Raw genomic sequence first — 19,476 nt, 5'->3', positions numbered from 1 at the left:
CTCTGTCTGTGTGCAAGTCTAACATAATCATTTGCTGAGCCTATACTCGCAGGAACTAAATATAACTCAGTGCATGTGCGTAAAGCCTAATTAAGAAACAGTTGAAAACACTGAGACAGAATGATACAGTTTGATCTGCCAGAGGAACCAATTACAACTATTCACAAGGTTGCCATCTTTGTGCACCTGGCCTCGACGTCTCGTCTCGCGCACTTGAACCTGTAAAACAGTCCCAAAGCATTTGCACCATATGCGCACAACACAGAACACAGAAACCACCAATTTAAGGTGGCAACAGCCATTTGTGCAACAATGAGTAAATATACGACGTGAAAACGATTCGGCGTCTGCTGCTTCCACACCTACCGGCAATTAGCCTTTTGTGTTGCTTCCGAAGTAGAAACGCACGGCTCAACGTTCGCTATGCTCCGCAGCGAGCAGACGAGCCTCGAGCTTTACTCAGCATGGAGCAACCTCTGAAAACGGAGCATCCACTCGTACAGAGCACAAACTCAAGCGGTGTGGAAAAATAGGGCGGCTGTCGCTGGAATTCGGCTCCTTTTGCGCGTCATCATACATTTGCAGTAAAAATAGAGCAACATAAACAGGAAAGTACAAATGTCTTTTTCTGTTATACTAGTTCTTGAAGAAGTATGAAGTGATTAAGGTTTAAAACAACCTGGTTGGTACGTTGCACCGAAATCTGAGTTAAAAGGACTACTTTAGATTAGGTTAGAAATAGTAAAATCTTCAGATTCCAGTCATGTTCAAAAGAAAGTTTGTCCGACGCCCATTAAAGTCCAGTGTTTTGCTGACCCGTCCATCCACCCCACGTGACAATAGTAAAAACACAAGCTGCAAAATCCATCTATTTTTTCCTTTAAAGTGGTTCTCCAGTAATAAAAGAAAGTACTGCACTTTCACGAAGTTGGCCAACCTAAGAGATGCAGATTTTTAAAAAAGAATAGTGAAAATCAAAGCACCAGAAGCAGAGAAATCTTCTTAACACCAGAAAACGCTGGATCCTAGACTTTCCATAATTCGACTCGAAAGCATTTTTTATTCGACATCATTGGTGTTATTTTTTCAGAATCTCCTCCAGACCCAGTAAACTGAACTTCATTTGTAATATTTGTGGAGTGCAACTTTAGATATTACATATATTGTATATTTGATAAAGGTGAAAACATATGTAAATTGCCATAAAGATTTAATTCCACCAACTATGTCCAATGTTATAGTCACAGGTGACTTGTGGACATCCAGTTCTGTCTAGATGCCATTACAAATTCCACATTTCTCTTTCCTGTATTAGACAGGGATGGCAAAATGTTTAGAAATACATTTTACAGCACTGATTTTTTTTTTCTCTTTTGTAAATTATTGAACAATTTCCTTCCCTTCCATCCTCACATTGTCCACCTACACTGCTGCTACGTCTCCTCTCTCACTTTCTCCTGCTCTTTACCGCCACCCCCTCACTGATATGCTTTTCCTTGCCAGGAGCCAGGAGAGGCGTTACTTGCTTTGTCCTCTGTGCAGGTCACTGGCTGGGTGCCAGACAGAGCCCATGCCAATAAAAGCCATGAGTAATGGCCTAAAACTTCTACATTCGCTGTGTTTCCCATTATTTCCCATGGCCAATAAATCTGAAAGAGGGCTTAATCAGAGGGAAAAGCTGGAACATAAGGCCAGTGTCCAGTAGGGTGTCCAACGCCACAAAGATTCTTACAGTTTAATCAGAGATAAAAGTTGTGGTGGCAGGCACCAATATGGCTTTCCCTGTGACCCACTTTGTCTTCTGACAGGTGGAGCCATTATGGTTTAGGCAGATGAACATAACGCCGCTGTCATGAAACAAAGCTGCCTCTGGGCCTCTGAGACAAGGTCGACTCTAAATAAAGTCCCCTAAGAACCTAATAGGCAGATAATTGAATAAACATTTCAAAATCCATGAATTACTCAGGGAGGAATCCAAGTTCCACAGCAGGACTTGAAAAGCTAATAGATTATTTAAAGCAGGAGTCCAACCTGATCCAAAAGGATAACAAAAATATTATTCTAATCGCCAAGCATTAAGCAGTTTTGACCATTATTACTAGTTAATATAGAATATATGGATGAAAATTGTCCTTTCTTCCACAGCAGTCTTGCAAACACTAGCTAGGCTAGTCGTGTTATTATTTAATGTCTTGTAATTGTTTGGTTTCCTCATGGTTACACTATGTAGGTGTCTTACATAGTAGTTTTTTATTTAATAAAACCTGCCATAAGTCAATATCTTTTGGCAATTTGACTTGAGTGGGAACAAGATGTGAACACTGAAATATCACCCCCTTTTAAACTTGCAAGCTGACAGCTGATTATTTAGTCATTTTGCAGATATGGTCCAAAGTTAGAATTCGTTTGAATCCCCTTTCCTGGCAATACAAAAAGCTTGTTGGAGATAGGAACATTAACGCAGATAGCCCTGAAACCAACTCTCTGTGCCCCCTAACCTCCACCAAACAGCAGAAAGACAAAGCTAGCAACTAGCTAGTGAAATCTATGGCGCATTTAGCAGCTAAACAGCTAGCTACTTCCCCTCTGGAGTGGGTGGAGACCAAACACGGAGTTTGAAGACTCTGAACCTTGCAATTAAGTTCACCAGATTGCCAGTACCACCCACTCCAGAGGGGAAGTAGCTAGCTATTTAGCTGCTAAATGCGCCGCAGATTTCACTAGCTGGTTGGTTGGTTCAGGGCTATCCACATAAATGTTCCTATTTCCAACAAGCTTTTCATGGCTGTCTAACTATAACTACAGTTTAAGCAAACTACTGGATATGTCAACACAAATTTGACCAACAGGGACCCAAGGTTAAAGATAGACTGCAAACTAATAAAGGCACGTTGCATATAGTCAATTCAGATGTCCAACAGAGCTGCTACATGGCTCATTCCTGTAGCTGAGATGGATTGTCCTGAGAGAAATCAAGTTTTCTGTTGTACTTTACATCATCCCTGGCAGTATGTGCTCCCCGCCTCTATACCATGGATCAATCATCCGTCAGCAGGGACCTTTCAGTGTCCGCTTTTCAGTATCAACCAAACGTTACCAAACCAAGTGATAAAATTTGTCCCTGTAAATGCAAGGCAAAATTGTCTTTTTAAATCTGTCTGTGTAATCAGTGATTTCTTGGGCCCAGATTGAGTGGTTTCATATTAGTGAAGGGGAGGCATTGTGTTTGTCTTCTCTTATTGTCAATCACCTGACAGCCACGGGAAAGCAACCAGGCGTCTGCCAGGAAATAATCCATCAAAACCACATCATCTTAGACGCCTGTCACATTCACGTCTTTGTATTTGGGAAACATTTGCTAGCGGAGGCATATCCCGCACCGTAACGTTGGTGTGTTTTATGTGAATAAGTCGGCGTCCACTCATTTAGGCAGCACCAAACAAGGGGAGGAAATCTAAAGATAGAAATATGTGAGCTATAAAGTACATATCAGTGCCATTTATAGCTCATTTATTTCTATGAAGGGCTTATGAGTAGCCTAAAATAAAAGACCAATTACTTTTATTACTTTTTCTGTTCTAATTCTGTTCTATTCTTGGAGAACATAAGGGCCTTACTGAGCCTAAATGAAAAAAGGGTTCATGGAAAGTGCACATTTTTTTAGAGGTTTCTGTCAGTTTGTATCCATTCCAGCCAACAAATGAGTGACCTGACAGAACTGTGTGGTATTCAGCTGCATATTTCCTCGTGTGTAGGCATGTTGCTTCTCCAAGGATTTAATTTCCTTCGCATCTCTTACATTTTCCTCAGTAGATTCTGGACATAGTCACTTTGTAACACAAGAGCTTGATAGGGTTTCACTCTTTTTCTCCACCGTCACTGGACGTACAGCCCACAAGGGTATTGCTATATGCTGTTGCGTAAAAATATATTTCGGTCTAAACACCGTAAATGTTCAAACATCCTGCTCTTTTTAATTTGAAGCCGTGTCGCCCACGGCGCGTTAAGCAACAGTTATTATATTATTCATTATTAACTGTGCACACACAGCACACATTTAATTAAGTCTTACAGGAAATGTGATATATCGAGCTAACAAACACTACAGATAGACTCTGCAGTGTGAGGAGGACCCATCTTTGCTTCCCTTTGTCTCGCGGGTGCTTGTTAGCTTCTTACATTTCCTGTAGTCAGGTATCCACATCAACAGCTTCAATTCATTTTCTTTGTAAGATATACAGACTGTTCCTCCCTTAGTGTTTATGGATTTCTTTGCGGCTGGATGGAAACTTCACCGCAACCATGGGAAAGAGGCTAGACTTGTACCTACCAGAAATTACTCAACAAATAAAGACCAAAAACTTGATAAGTTACCAGTCTTTCTGGTTTGCAAGTTGCTTTAATTTCAAATATTTTTGTTGTCGTGACTATGTGTAGCCCATCGGCTTGGTTGCCTATTCCTTTTTCAACTTCCCTAGCACACATCTCCAAAACCCGCTCCAAAAGTTGCAATTTTTCAAAGTACTTGAGGCAAATTTCCCACCTGAAAATGCATCCGAGATCACAGAACTTCCCATGTGGATACTTTTGGAGATGTTGTGGGCTAATGGTTAGAGAAGCAGCTGTGCAACATAAGGTCACAAGTTCGCATCCACTTGTCTCCAGTGCTGACGTACCTTGAGCAAGCACCTAACCCTCAAAATGCCTCCCGGGCACCGTACAAGTTGCGGCCCACCAATTTGAATGTAAACACTGTAAACACTGCTGTGTGAACAAATGGATGGGTTAAATGCAGAGAAAGAATCCCTCCGATGAGGGATCAATAAAGGAAATAAAATTAAAATTAGCCTGGAAGCCAACCCGCACTTTCCTCGCCCACAAAATGCTTATTGGTAAAAGTTGGTCTGGAGTTGCTCTGTTGGGAGTTGACTATGCCCCGGCAAAGATCTGCCTGATCAATCAAACTGTTTGGCCGGGGTTTATGCAGTGATGGACAGTACTGTGAATGAGATAAATTTGTTTACAACAAAATGGCTCTGATTGGTTGTAAGACTAGCCAGTTTTATGTAAAGGTATTTTTTCTCGGTACTGGCTGAAAGGCCCGAAAAAAGGTAATCCAAACACGTGTTGCTGCCAGGCTAGGTATATTTCTTAAGTGCAGCTAATTCTTTGTTTATTACTGACCTCTGGACACCTCATCGTGAACATGGCTACATTTACAGATGCGACCCCGGCCCATGCAGCTGTGAATGCGCAGTGCTAAAAGTTATGCGAAAGCACGCTTAGCTCCAATCTTACTGATGGTAAAATACACATCAACATATTTAAAACCAGTGAAGATGTAGCAAAGACCAAAGATTCGTATAAATCCTTTGGTCCTTATAATAACTGGAACTTTCTTGAACATACACAGTATCAACAAACATAAAACTACAATGAGATATGGAAGCATTGATGAAAATTTTCACAAATGAAAAGCAAAAGTTTGAAAACTGAGTTTGAAGAAAATTGCCTTAAAGAGGATTCAAATACATTTTTCATGTTGTTTTGCAAACAAACTTTATGTATAGGACAAAAAAGGCAGATAAAATGAAGTCCCAAATGGACAGCTAACAAGAAAATCATCTTTTGGTGTGCACCAATCTGTTACTGCCTATGTATCTTCAATCTCAAAGGCAAACAAACAAAAAAAAAAACAGCCTTGATATTAAAATGCATAACAAAAGCTTTAACAACACGTACACAACTATATCCAGCCAGTGGTTCTTCTGTCAGTGATCCCCAGGGGATAGAGCATGACTAAATGTGTTAAAATAACATTTGCTCTGACACAAGACCACATTAAAAAGCTATTAAAACAGGGAAGTAGTACAAGTGCAAGTACAAGTGACACGTTTCTGCACTCCTGCCTCTATTACTCGCATTTGCTGCGTATGGGTGTGTAAAAGATCACTGCCTTTGTGATTACAATCTTTGGAAAAATAAGTCTTGTTATTTGGAGGACGCTTCATGAGTTGCACTCCTTCCCATTTCAATCTCACGTATTGCAGCATGAACTCGGGAAATCAGCGTGAGGGCGCATGTTTTTTTTACGGGAAGCGGCTTGGCTGGGATAGAAGTGTGCTAACCCTGAGGGTCAGGGCTGCGCTTGGGGCACCAGGGGCACCAGGGCCACCAGGGGGAGGAGGCCTTGAGCTCGTGCCACAAAGTGCGCTGGCACTTGGGCTACCAGGGCATCGAGACTCCAACCCTGGACTAGCAGGGACATGAGATGCTGAGGTCAGGGTACCGAGGTACACAAGTCTTTAATCTACACATATCCTCAACATATGCTTTATTTATAACGGCATGACATGACAGTAAAAACATTTCATGAGTGAATTAATCAAACAGCAGTAGCCCGCACAAAGGCCAAAGGTTTTGACAATGTGAGCTTGCCGACATCTCTGCCTCCACACGAAAGACAAAAATATTCTGGTGTGCTGAGGTCTTACGTGTCAGAGTGAAGACTTTATCCACGTTAAAGAGTTCTGATCTTCAGCAGCACACCTTTACAAAGCCTATTGTGAAAGAAACCGTTGCTAGTACCGCTAACCAAGGAGCTAGCCAGTCTAAACAGTCAAGGCTTGATATTTAGCTCAAGATTTGTCTGCATGTTTGCTTAGCCAAGCAGAATTAAAGGGGAACTACTGTTTTTTACAACCTGGACCTTATTTCTCACATAAAATACGATCGTTTACTCACCCATATAACGTTTGTGTCATTTGCACTCATTCAGGAGATAATTAGATCAGTGTATATCCATATAGTGGGAGCGACAGGACACCGAGACACAGCCTCTAAATAACGCATTATCTGCCGCGAAACTCGTCCATTTCACCAATATTTTGTTATGATACAGTAGTGCTATTCCCCGTTGAGTGCGGAGTTACCTGTATCATGTGTACCATGATGTCTTCTGACCTGGATGATGTCGTTTCTGAGCGGCGCGAGCACCCGCAACGGTCGGCTTGTTTACCTGTAACTTGCTACCGCTAGCTTTTTGCAACATGGCTGAATATTTTTCCGATTCTGAGGTTGTGGACGAAACATAGCAGTAGCAAATTACAGGTAAACACAGACGGGAAATCTAATTATCTCCTGAACGAGTGCAAATTACACAAAACAATCATATTTTATGCTGGAAATGAGGTCCAGGTTGTAAAAAACAGGAGTTTCCCTTTAAACAGAGTGATTGCCAGGTATTTTGCATCAAATCCACAATTTAAAAATACTCGGTTACAAGTCAAAGTCTACAGGTGTTTTCAGTGTTTTTGCTGTTGCAAAGGAGGGTGGCAGTTTATGCTGCTCGCATTTGTTCTTATGGTAGAGCGGGAATGCTAGGTAATGGCTCACACAAGTAAAATTACCAGCACAACACACATATAAAACTATTTATTGCATGCCAAATATGCTCTTTCAGTATTTTTAATTTGTCTGTTATCCTTTTGGGTTGTTATTATCACATTTAAATGCTGGAGCTAACAGAGATGTCATGCATTCAGAGGAAAATTGAAGCAGACACAAGTTACGTGCAGTAATTGTTAAATTAACTCAATTATTTTGAAAAACCAACTGTTTACTTATTTGCACTAATTTACACAACACTGCTGACACCGTGGCACAAAATAAACACAAGATGGAAAACTAAATTGAAATTGCAGTGCGGAATGAAAATAAAAAATAATGTCTTGTATTCCAGTGCGGCGACAAGGAAAGTTGCGGTGCAAAGTTTATTATTAACTATTTTAATTTAGTTTTTAAAATCTGCCATCGCTGATAAACTGCTGATAAGTCCAGAAGTAGCATCCCAGTGTCAATATGCAAGTCTCTCTGGGGCCGGCTTCAGTTCACTCTCAACGCAAGCAACCAGGGAGGAAAGCTGACTCCATCATTTAAATATTGATCAACTTTTGTAATGAGGATGTCATATTCAATCTGTTAAGATGTAATTAAAAATCAATATTCTATCAACATTAAATGAACCACACTTTCTGTGTTATTCTGGATCGACCGAAAGAAAGTTAATTGACTTGAGTCTCAATTTTCATACCAATCTTCAACGCGTGGAACATCCTCGCCGTTTTTTTCTTTTTTTAAATGTGGTCGAAATATCCTGTCGGCACATTCAGGAACGGATCACAGAGTCTCTGGCGGGGAGGCGAGGAAGGGAGACAAAGAAAAACTGAAGAATGTTTGAGCTCTGTGCTCGCAGAAGAGCTCATCTGGGACTACACAGACAGACAAAACTACAATATGTGCATACAAAGCCAGCAGAAACATTAATGCTATATGGAAAGATTGAGGTTATAATATGTCTCTTTGCTCCAGTGTAAACAGTAGATGTGCAGTAAGGACACAAGGCAGTCATGAAACATTCAGCTCTTGTGCTTTTATGGAACCCAACAAGAGTCCTGTGCCAGGTACTTCCAACTGATATGCAGCCTTGTTCATAAGGGTATTGAACTTTTGAAATGCAGTGTAGTTTGAGGCATACCAATTCAATTTCCTGCAGAGAGTTAGAGGGGAAGGTCAGTGTCATACATCTGTTCATTAAAGTCCTCAAGAGACAATGCAATTCGTTTCGGAAAATAGTTACGTCTGTCTTAAAGGAAAAAAAAAAAAGGAAGCTAGGGACGCCGTCCCTCAAAAAGACTGCTTAGCTCCAATGCCTTGCGCAGCCTCTGTCAGAGGTTTTATAACCAAGGAAGCTCGCTACCATCACTTATGTGACCTGACAAAACCCCAGATTTTGCTGAACTAACTGGACATGGATGCGGCTGAGGGAGAAGAGAGCCATACACGTCTGAGCTGAAACCCGAGAAACTATTCAATTCAATCTGAGATAAGCACACGCCCCCTAGTGCAGGATGAGTCATCAACATTTTTAAATCTATTGCTGCTACTGTTTGCCACTGCTGGAGCAGATACTGGTATATAGATAAAGAAATGCAAGACATGTCATATAAAAACACTTAAAACTGTAAGTTGGCTTTGGGGGAACTTTAAAGCAGTTAGCTTAGCATGAAGACAGTTAGCCTGGCTCCAACCAACGGTAAAAATGTATGTCAATCAGAACATCTAAAGTTAAAGTGTAAAAATATTCTTGCTAGGTGTAGTGACTTGCTAGACATTTAACTAGATGTTTGAATTGTTCATACTCTCTTAACATTTTATTTTTTTTAGCTTTTTGAGCTATTGTACAATAACTATAATGATAGGTGTTCCTGACTATTAAACTGTGAGACCAAACAACCTAGCATAAATCCTGTAGTTGTGGAAAAATCACATGTCAAACATGTATTTCTATTGACTTTGAGGTCATGACTGCACGCTTGTAAGTATTTCCAATTGTCATAGAAGCCCATTCTAAATAAACAGTGCACAGCTTGCTGCGTGTACGCCCGTTATGGGATGAAAAGCAATACATCAGAAAGCGAAAAGCAGCAATAGCTGTAAAGCAGTAGACGCTCCGGCCAAAACAAAAAAAAAATTGTTAAAATTCAGTACATGCCGATAATATTTGGTAGCAGCATTGTCTGGCACTAGGTAAAAATAAGAGCAGTCTGCTCTCTAGATTGCCGTAACCTTGAATCACCCTGGAATGCCTGCATTCATCTGCGAGTGAAAAGGGGAACGGCATTTAAAAAGAAATGTGATTATTAGATGACGGCATGTAGAGAGAGACGCTGAAAGAGAGAGAGAGGGACTCAGAATGGAGCAGGGCAAGCATAAAGGAAGGGTGGGAGGGGGGGGTCAGACATGGAAAGACTATTTCTTGTCTTTCGGGGCATGAGGAAGACAGCGAGTAAAGCATATGGAGTGACATGAAGGGCGAGATGATTCACAATTTTGGAGCAGCGCTTCAGCAGAAAGTCAGACACTAACACAGTCTGCCTGTCACCACAGGCTGCTGATGGACACACATTATTGGATCCATACACCGCCTCTTTGCTCAGCTGCACTTCTTCACTGTAGACACATGGCCTTCAGTTTAACAGTCAGAGGGACTGCTCAGTTATCTCGTTACTATTCAATATTAAACAGTGGCAAGAAAATTCATAAGCTTTTTATGCCTGATTTTATGCATGTAATATAATGTTTACTCATAGCTCCATAAACCAATTATCTTCATGATTCAGGATAGGCAAAAATACATAAAGAGATATGATATGTGGAAGTTTCTCTCTAGCATTCCAGGCACCGTTTAGCCTGGTGTAGCAAGACTCAGTTCTCATCAGGATTTGAGTCTGGTTATACTGCATTTGGATTTCCTTATAAGGCACATTTCTATAGATACAGAGAAAAAATATCGCTGCATATCACTGAATAGTGTTGCAACCAACCAGAGCCAATTTGGTGTAAATTGTCGCTGTTACTTTTAAAATTATATTGGCCCAGCAGATCAATGTGTGTATAAAAAATTCAAAATACAACCACTCCAGATCGAACATCCATCACTAAATGTTTGTGGACGTGGGAAATCTGGGCTAGCATCCAGGTTAGGCATTCCTTTAGTTTTGTTTCAAATAAGCTTGAGTAGTGTACACATTTAAATATTTAAACATATTGACCTTTTGAGGCCAAAAGACAACACAAAAAACACAAAGCTCATGTTTTCCAAGCCACTTGAATCTGAGTCCAATATTCCCATCTGTTTTATCTCCGTTTTGGTCTCCACCAGCTCTATGCCGAAACATCTGGCACTGCAGATGTTAAACGTTGTTTGGTTGATAAGAGGTTTTATATTTATCATTTTTGCTGTCCTTCTGCTGCATTTGGGTTTAACCCAACTAAGAGATGAGAGGACCAAAAGAATAACACGGAGGGTTCTTTAAACAATGAACTGAAAGATACTAAAAGCAAAACTTCATAAACCCGAATTGCAGATTTGAAAAAAAACAAAAACAAAAACAAAAAACAAGAAAAAATGCTACCGTGTCTATAAAATCCAGTCAGTCCTGGTTTGAGGCTATGCATCCCTTTGTTTCTTCATATAGGAATGAGTTGTGTACATATTCCATCACAATATAAATACAAATGTTAGTCCACTTCAAAACCTTTTTTTCTAATCTCTTGTTGACTGTGTCCAATATTCCTACCTTTTTTACCCTCAGTTTTGGTCTCCACCAAGTCTAAATCTTGTTTGGTTTCTAAGACCTTTTTTTTTCCCTCTCTCTCTTTGCTGGATTTAACAAATGATAGCTGTGAAGTCCCAAAACAGAGACACAGATGGTTCTTTAAACAATGAAAGACAATGATGGTTCTTTTTTAAAAAAAAAAATAAAAATAAACACAGTAGGGTTAAACTACAGATTCAGATGAATCAAGTGGCCTTCTTCCATTGCACATCGGCATCTGATCCACTGGTGATATGAAAGTAATAATTAGTAGCTTTAATACTAATTTAATGAAGGTTCTGCAGGTTTTTGCCTATTAATATGAATTGCACATACTTTGTATTGTAATGAACTATATATAATCCGCAAGTCCTTCGTGACCTTAGACACCGTTTTTGATCGTTTTGACGAATGTTTCAGACGCCTCTTTGACAAGACCATCTAAAAACTATGAAAGGTTCGTGTCAAGACAGGGAGGAGCACGGAGGTAAAGCAGAAAGCTTACGAGAGCACAGAGAAACACATGAACAGCGAAAGGAATAACAGAATAAAGTGAGAGCAGATGAGGAAAACGACACCCTCTTCTCTGGCCTCTCCACAGCTCAGACTCCCTCTGACGGCACTAAAAAGACAGAGGATCAACCCTGATTCCAACCAGGCTTTGTCTCTTTACACCGTGAAAATATGGCCTGGAATCCCATTATCCCCGGCTATAGAGATGTAACGGCTCCATCTTCATCTCTTATTCCACGGTGCACAGGGTATGGCACCACCTGCACTGTATATTGAAGCTTTAAAAAATAAAAAAATAAAAAAAACGCTCACCCATTCTCATAGGCTCGAGAGGCTTTTTAGTTGAAGGGCAAATAGAGCTCGAGCGGAGAATGGATGACACTCATTTCGAGCAGCAGCCGTATTCACAGTCTCCTGTTACTCTGGCATACCAATGAATACCTTAAACACGTATTTCAGGGGAGTAATGCGAGAGTTGAAGCGGCGGAGTGCGTGCACACACACACACACAAACGCGTGTTCTGTCCCACATGTGTTTCGTGTCACTCTAACACACATACGCACGGATCACTTGGAGAATTGAGTTGGTGACAAGAGCTAGATTTGATTTCGTCCCCTCTCTGCCTCCTCGGCTCTCCTTAGGGTCGTCACACAAACAATCTCCCAGCAGCAAAAGAAGATATGAGATTAGTTTTAGCGGGGAGTTGGCAAGTGCTGCATGTTTGCTTGTCGGCCTGCCTCCCCTCCAACCTGTATCTCTCTCTCTCTCTCTCTGTATATATATAAATATATATATGTGTGTGCGTGTGATAGAGAGTCTGAGAGAAAAAAAAAAAAAGGAGAGAATTATCACACACAAGAATTTATATCACCGCTCCCGCCCAGATGTACAAGCACAGCGGCGTGCAAGGTTGCATCCTGCGCGAGTCAAAGACAGCCCCTAACGTATTCATCATCACATCTCTCCTCACACACACACACACACACACAAACACACACACATGTACAGTATTTATGGACGCGCTCGCACAAACACGACACCTCAATCCCCGATAATCATCTCCCTTTGTAGCTGCCAAGGACACAGGTTTCTGTTCTTGCTTTTACTGCAGGGACTGATCCATGAAGGAGTCAAGGTGGAGTCAAATGTTTCCTCTGATATGGCGCGCGCGCGCGCGCACACACACACACACATCCGTGCAGGAAGGCGCGGTTTTAACATGAACCGCGGGAGTGATGACGGCGCCTTACTGTTGGCGCGACAAAAATCCGCAGGCCCGAAGGAAACGGAGAGGTTTGTTAAATGAATGTACGAAAGAGGTAAACACACACAGAGAGGGAAGGGTGGTTAATTGAAAGCGAGAGGGGTGAACTGATTAGAGGGGGAGAAGAAAGAAAGGGAGCGTGTGTCATAGAGGTTTGCTCGAGAAGAGCGCCATCAAGAAAAGCTCTGACTCTGATCACTCATGTGTTTGCAGTAGGCCTAAAATGCTCAGAGGGCATTTACATATTTATCCCCACGCAATATTCTGCCTGTTTTCAGTTTTTTTTTCTTCCCTTACGTTTGCTTTATTTATTGATTGATTTAAGCGCGCTAAGCGTAAAAAATAAATAATAAAAAACAAAAAAATGCATAAGAAAATGAGCTGAGTTTTCTCTTTTGGAAAGGGAATTTGCATCCCGGCCGCTTCATATGATGCAGCACTGTACACATAACCCCTCCCTATTTGCCTCCACGCGCGTTTAGACTCGCTTAAAAACACCGCAAGGTGCTCCAAATTAAAAATCCATTGGTCACATGCACCCTCGCAAGCCCGCACACATTCAAATTCCCAACCCGTGCATCTTTCACACACATTCAGTAGTCTGTGGACTACTTGGCTGGTGCTGGGCAGCGTTGGGAGAAGGAGGTGGAAAAGAAGGAGGAGGAGGAGGAGGAGGAGGAGGAGGCTCCATCTGTGCAGGGGAGTTGGGTGCCTGGCAGCCTCCTCGGGCCGCTCGGCCATCCATCCGGCCCATCCCCGCGTCAACCCCTACCAAACCCCACCGCCACTGCTCCACCACCACCAACCCCCCCCCCCCCCCCCCCCACTCCGAACCGTTAACATTTCCATCCTGCCTCCTTTCATGTGTGGAGCGGAAATGTGGCTGGCATCCACTGCTCTTGTTTGATACAGTGGCCGCGTGATTCCTGACTGCCTGCTTGGCTGCCACAAGCACATATGCAGACACACACACACACAGCGCTCACCGGCAGCTTGCGCCGGCTTCATGCGCCGATGCCTATTGAGTTTCAAGCTTTTTTTTTTTTTTATGGGGAAAACTCTCACGCTGGTCTCACGTCAAACACAACAAGTTTGTGAAAAACAGTTTGGCAAATTTAACGGTTCAACGTACATATCGGCTTAATATTAACAGAAATGCTATTATCCAGTCTTGTAAAAATGATAATAACACACAACAAATCTACATTAGCATATATATTTATTTTGGTTTCCAGAGGATTAATCCTTTAGTGATATACTCTAAAGTCACACATTAATCCAAAATAACTACAAATATGCGACTACAAAGTGGAACAGAACACCAGCTGGTCAAGATTTTTCATTTTTTGTTTCAGTTTTGGTTTGTGAACAAATGTGCGCAAAAAATGTCGCAATCCCATCAGCTGGAGCTCAGATTACTCCGAGCACGTTGGCATGCTTTATGGGAAGCATTGTAATAACGAGGAAAGGCTTGTATCCAGTGCATCTCTTTCTCTATCTGCTGCTGGCAGTAACATCATGGGCTAAATCTTGAAAAAATCAGCTGTAATTCAAGGCATTATACAGGATATGCGGCACTTTTTAAAAGTATTTAACTACAGCTGTCCTTATGCAGCCATATTAAGTCCCCCGCCCTTTACCCTTAACAATACATCCCATTTACGGAGGTCCAAAGTGACCAATATTATTAAATTAATTCATATTTGAATTAAAGCTAATTAACACATTGTAAAACCACTAATGGCTATGACATTGTGAAAGAAGAATTAAAGAATTAAATCTTTCTTTTTATTATTATTATTTTTTTTATTACAGTTTTTTTTTATGCTACTGCAATCAGTTGACTGTTATTCAGACAGTAGTTACAGTCAATCATAAAGCTTGATTGTCTTGACAGACAACATGATGAAAACTGTTTTACCTTTACGGTTAATAGTCTGTATTAACTCATGGGATTACTGCACAATTTGTAAGTTATTGATCTTAGATTAAGAAATTTAGGTTCTGACTTCAGCCGAATGAGCATGTTACACTTACTGGATTGATTACCCTTAAAGCAGATGATGCTCCAAATCAGTTTTCGCTGCAGAAACTATTTCAATGAGCAGTGTCCAAATGCAATTTTTTGTTGGAGACATGTATTATGTCGCATTTGTATCTTTATTTATACCTTTACTTATATATGTTTCTGAAGAAAACACCTCCTCGGAAGGCCGTCGGAGAGCGGTAGCCGACAGCAGTGACTGTGTTATTTGTAATTCTCTCCTTAAAGCCTGTCACGTTATTCCCCTGGGGAACTGACGAGGGTCCATAACCGAAGTAACTAACCTGTGATTTACCGAGCCCTGGGGTAAACATCTGCTGCCTGTCATCCGGACTGCTTACAAGACACGACTATTTACATGCGCTTACAGGTGGAGGGGCTTTAAAAAAAAAAAAAAAAAAGGGCGGGGAGGGGAAAAAAAAAAAAAAGAGCGAGGATTTGTGAGCCCTCAGCAATTCTCGCTAGTTCCCTGCCAACCTCATCAGCACACCCTTCTGTGCCTCGGCGGGATGTAGAAGTAAGCTAAAACCCTGATTCTTTGGGTTTATCGCCCCTTACTCTTTCCTTCGCATCAAGCCTCTCAGTCACTTGACAAGGCGGGTGGAGACAAGGAAATGGAACAGAAATGGATCTGTTATACGAGCTTCAAACCTAACCACTGCTATTTTAACAAACATCTCATAAGAGACTGTATAAACAGTGTCCTGTAAGAATCATGGAGGGTGGAGCACAAAAGGGACAGAGTTCTTCCGTACGAAGAACACGATATTTTACCTTCTCATTCTGTTTGTATTATGGTAGACTCGCAGGTCTACCATTCGAACCCTGCATTTCTTTCACCCAATCTGCGTCCTCTCACTCGTAGAGTTACCAGTGACAGGTAGAAGAATGAAGGAAGGCTGCCATGAGATCAATAATCTGTAACTCCTGCAGTATTACCATTGCTAATGCCGAGCCTGTGGCTAACGGAGCACACCACAGTCAACCTGGAAGAGGGGTGGGCGGCTGCAATGGAAGGAGGGTCCAAGGAGACCCAATTTTTGATGAAGTCCCTTTCAAAGCCGTGCCCCGAGTTGAAAGCCTCTCTCTCCTCATTGATTCTCTTTTGATTTCCAGTCCCTCTCTCTCTCACTCTTACCTCCCCTCTCTCCTTTCCCGTTTTCTATCATTTCGACTCTCCTGCACTTTTGAACTGTCACTCCCGCCAGCTCCGTCTTTATTTATGCCTCTGTCTTCCCTTTTCTCTTAATCTTTCCGATTGTTTGCGGCGTAATCAATCTCGGTGCCTGCCGCCCATGCGTACAACGGTACGCCGCCAACCAATCGGTTTGTAGGAAGATAAGTGATGCGACAAAATCAGAGGAAGTGGGCAGCCTAATAACCAGACCAAAACCCCGGCAGCAGGACATAATTGACTCTGCCGTGGGCAAAGCGACGTCCACTTAGATAGGTTAAAGCTAATCAATTAGTACACACAATCTGCAAAATATAAATTAAATTAATCCCAATAAAATGAGCTCAAATCATTAGCTTTCTCCCCTCTGGGCAGAATGCAGTAATTATAATTGTCAATTTGCAAATTCAGAAGCCGAGAAGTATTTCAATCATGTATTAAAACACTCAACAGAGAGAGGCCAGTTAATTAAAATATTTCAACAACTTATTTGTTGCATTTTAGCTGAAAGGATGGTTAGTGCGTGGTAGTTAAATAGGAGATAAGCCTGTGAATTAATGTGGCTGAACCTTAAATACATACATTACAACATATTACAAACAGCATTTCACAAAATGTGTTTGAAGTGTTTGGAGTATGCTCACTGACAGTCCAGGAAGTGTACATTGAACAGAAGTAGTAGAGAGGCGTTAAAACTGATACTGTTAGTTTTAGTTGGTTGGTTTAGACTAGAGATCACATCTTCAGTCCTATGTGTTAAAGTCAAGTTAAACAACATCATGGCTTTGATTGTTGTTGTATTAGACATTTGGCTATTTTAATAGATGTGTGTTTAACATTGTAATTCATCCAATGTTGTTTTTGAACACTCTAAGATCTACTATAAGCTAGCTTTTGGTCTCTACCGTAGACTGTATATAAGTATGGACAAAGTATTCCTTGCATTGGCCAAACTGTCGCTACAGCCCGAGTCTGCGCAGTATGGTCCAAGAGTGGAGCCACGCGGAGCAGCGACATCGATGACCCGGCTACACTTCACCAGATTCACTCACATTTGCCTTTAATTAATAATGCATTCTGCTCTAACTCCACCACTTCCAAGAAAACGTTGGATTACACACTTACTTATACTTACTCATTTATTTATTTTTTCCTACTCTCATGGTGCTACAGGAGCGGTTGGCAAATAACTAACTAAAACAAAACTTCTCAGCGTCTCAAAATGAACATGTATCAGTATTATATTAACTACCTAAAATGACCAAAACCATTCTTGAAAAAAAAATTGTTTGACGTGTACTTTCATGTTTTAATTTTGCCCAAGTCTCTTCAACTAACATGGAGGGGGTGGAGCTTATGACCTATACAGCAGCCACACACCAGGGGGAGCTCTACTTGCTTTGGCTTCACTTTTGAGCAGTTGTTCCCCTGTCCATCTTTATACAGTCTATGGTCTCTACCAACTGCTCAGAAAAATACCTGGCTGTTCATCAAAGTAGTAGTATCAAGTAGTCCCTAATCTGTTTGCCACTTGTTGAGGTTTTGCAGGTAGCATATATAGTGTTGAAAACTGTTTTTGTTTGGTCAGAGTGAACCAAAACGGTAAACTTGTAGAGCAACCAAAACAAAAATATAAAAGAGGGTAAAACTCTTTGTAGAGTTGAGGGAAGGGAAAGCGAGTGACCTCTTCCTCATTACACGTGATTATAAAAATACAGTACTTAATGTAGGCACACTGCGCACAAAAAAAGAACAAGAAAAATACAGATACGGTAGAAAAACTGAAAATAATTTAAGTTGTGTTGAAGCACAAATTAGAAAGACGGATATGCTCACCAAATACTTTTGGGGTGCTTCACAAAAACTTTCACTAAATGCGAATATGTCAATTGGAATTTGACAATGTGCACTGCATGGAGTAGAGGGGTAGTGATGGAGGTGATGATAATGTGTAACAAAAACACATGGATAAAATAAAAACGTTTTTTTAGCTGTTCTAGCTGTTATCCCCCTCCTCTGCTGTCAGTCAGCATCATCCCTCTTTTCTTGGCCCGTCCCTGGCTGCATGCTGGGAGCCGCGACCTGCTCCTTTATCAACACAGAGCCAGGTGCACTCTGGGAGCTTCCTGCTTGCCCTTTATCAGGACAGGCTACAGAGATGTGGGTTTCTGCCTGTGTGTGTGTGTGTATCTACTGGACACGGGGGTAGATCGTATTTTTTTGGGGTGCTTGATTGGGCGAGAGCAGATTATGCGTTGCGGATGCACGAATGTGAATATGCGAATGTGTGTGTGTCTGCGCCCTGGCAAGCTCGTGTTTGTGTGAGCAGAGGGATCAGATCCCAAGCCTCTCCCAGGGGACTCAGGGGGCCTGTCACTTCAAAGGGCCGTGAGGGTCCGCCATGCCAGCCTGCCCGCCAACAGGGGAAATCCTGTTTATGTGGCGGGGCCTGCCTTGGCAGGAGCGGTGGCTAACACCAGAGCCTGGCGCTTGCACAGGCTGCCACCACCCATGCAGGTTTAAATCCTGAACCACGCTGTGATCCCGCAATCCTGCCTCTCCGCTCTTCCCAAGCCAACGTATCAGAATTAGAGGGGATAATATTGCGGGAGGGACTTTGATTCGAGACCTGAAACTTGTGCACAAGAAGAGCAAACACGGTTTTGAATAAGGCATATCAGATATGTGTCTGATTCGACTATCCAGCGTGGGCTAGATACGATATTTTGCATGGCGGCCTCTTGCCGCTTCCCCGCTGTGCTCACAAAACGAGAAGCCCACTTGAACGCCATCAGAGTAGTCAACAAAAGAGAAGAAAGAGGGGAGAAAAAAGCCTTAAGCCTTCAAAGAGGCTGCGGCTGGGTTAGGCAGTCGGGGAAAAAGCTCTGCCTTTAAAACGTTTTGAAACACTTTTATCTCATCAAGCTCGGCTGATCACAAAGAAAATTGATCTGCACCAGGTAAGAGGTTCTTCAATGCACTTTGTACTCCTCGGTGATTCACTTGACAGGTTCCTGCTGAGGGACTTAGTTTGAAGAGGGTTTTGATGAAGTCGAGGAATGATGTTGATGTTAATGTGCGAGACCATTATGGAGCTAAAAATAAATAAATAACCGCGTGGCTTTTCGCTTTGGTTGTCGCTCGTCAACCACCATCCAAACACAATGAATCCATTGTTACGCCTGCAGCCACTTTTATCGGATTTTGGGACAGAAATGTGTTTGAGGAAAAGAAAACATCGTTTGCCGGGAATGCGGAATGAGCCGTCCTTTTCTCCATTAAGAAGCCGAGTGTCACTTTGACCGACTGCTTTTGACAAAC

The sequence above is a fragment of the Chelon labrosus genome, assembly GCF_963514085.1.
Source record: "Chelon labrosus genome assembly, chromosome: 23".
In the NCBI taxonomy this organism is placed as follows: domain Eukaryota; kingdom Metazoa; phylum Chordata; class Actinopteri; order Mugiliformes; family Mugilidae; genus Chelon; species Chelon labrosus.
Note: the sequence above shows the minus strand (reverse complement) of the source record.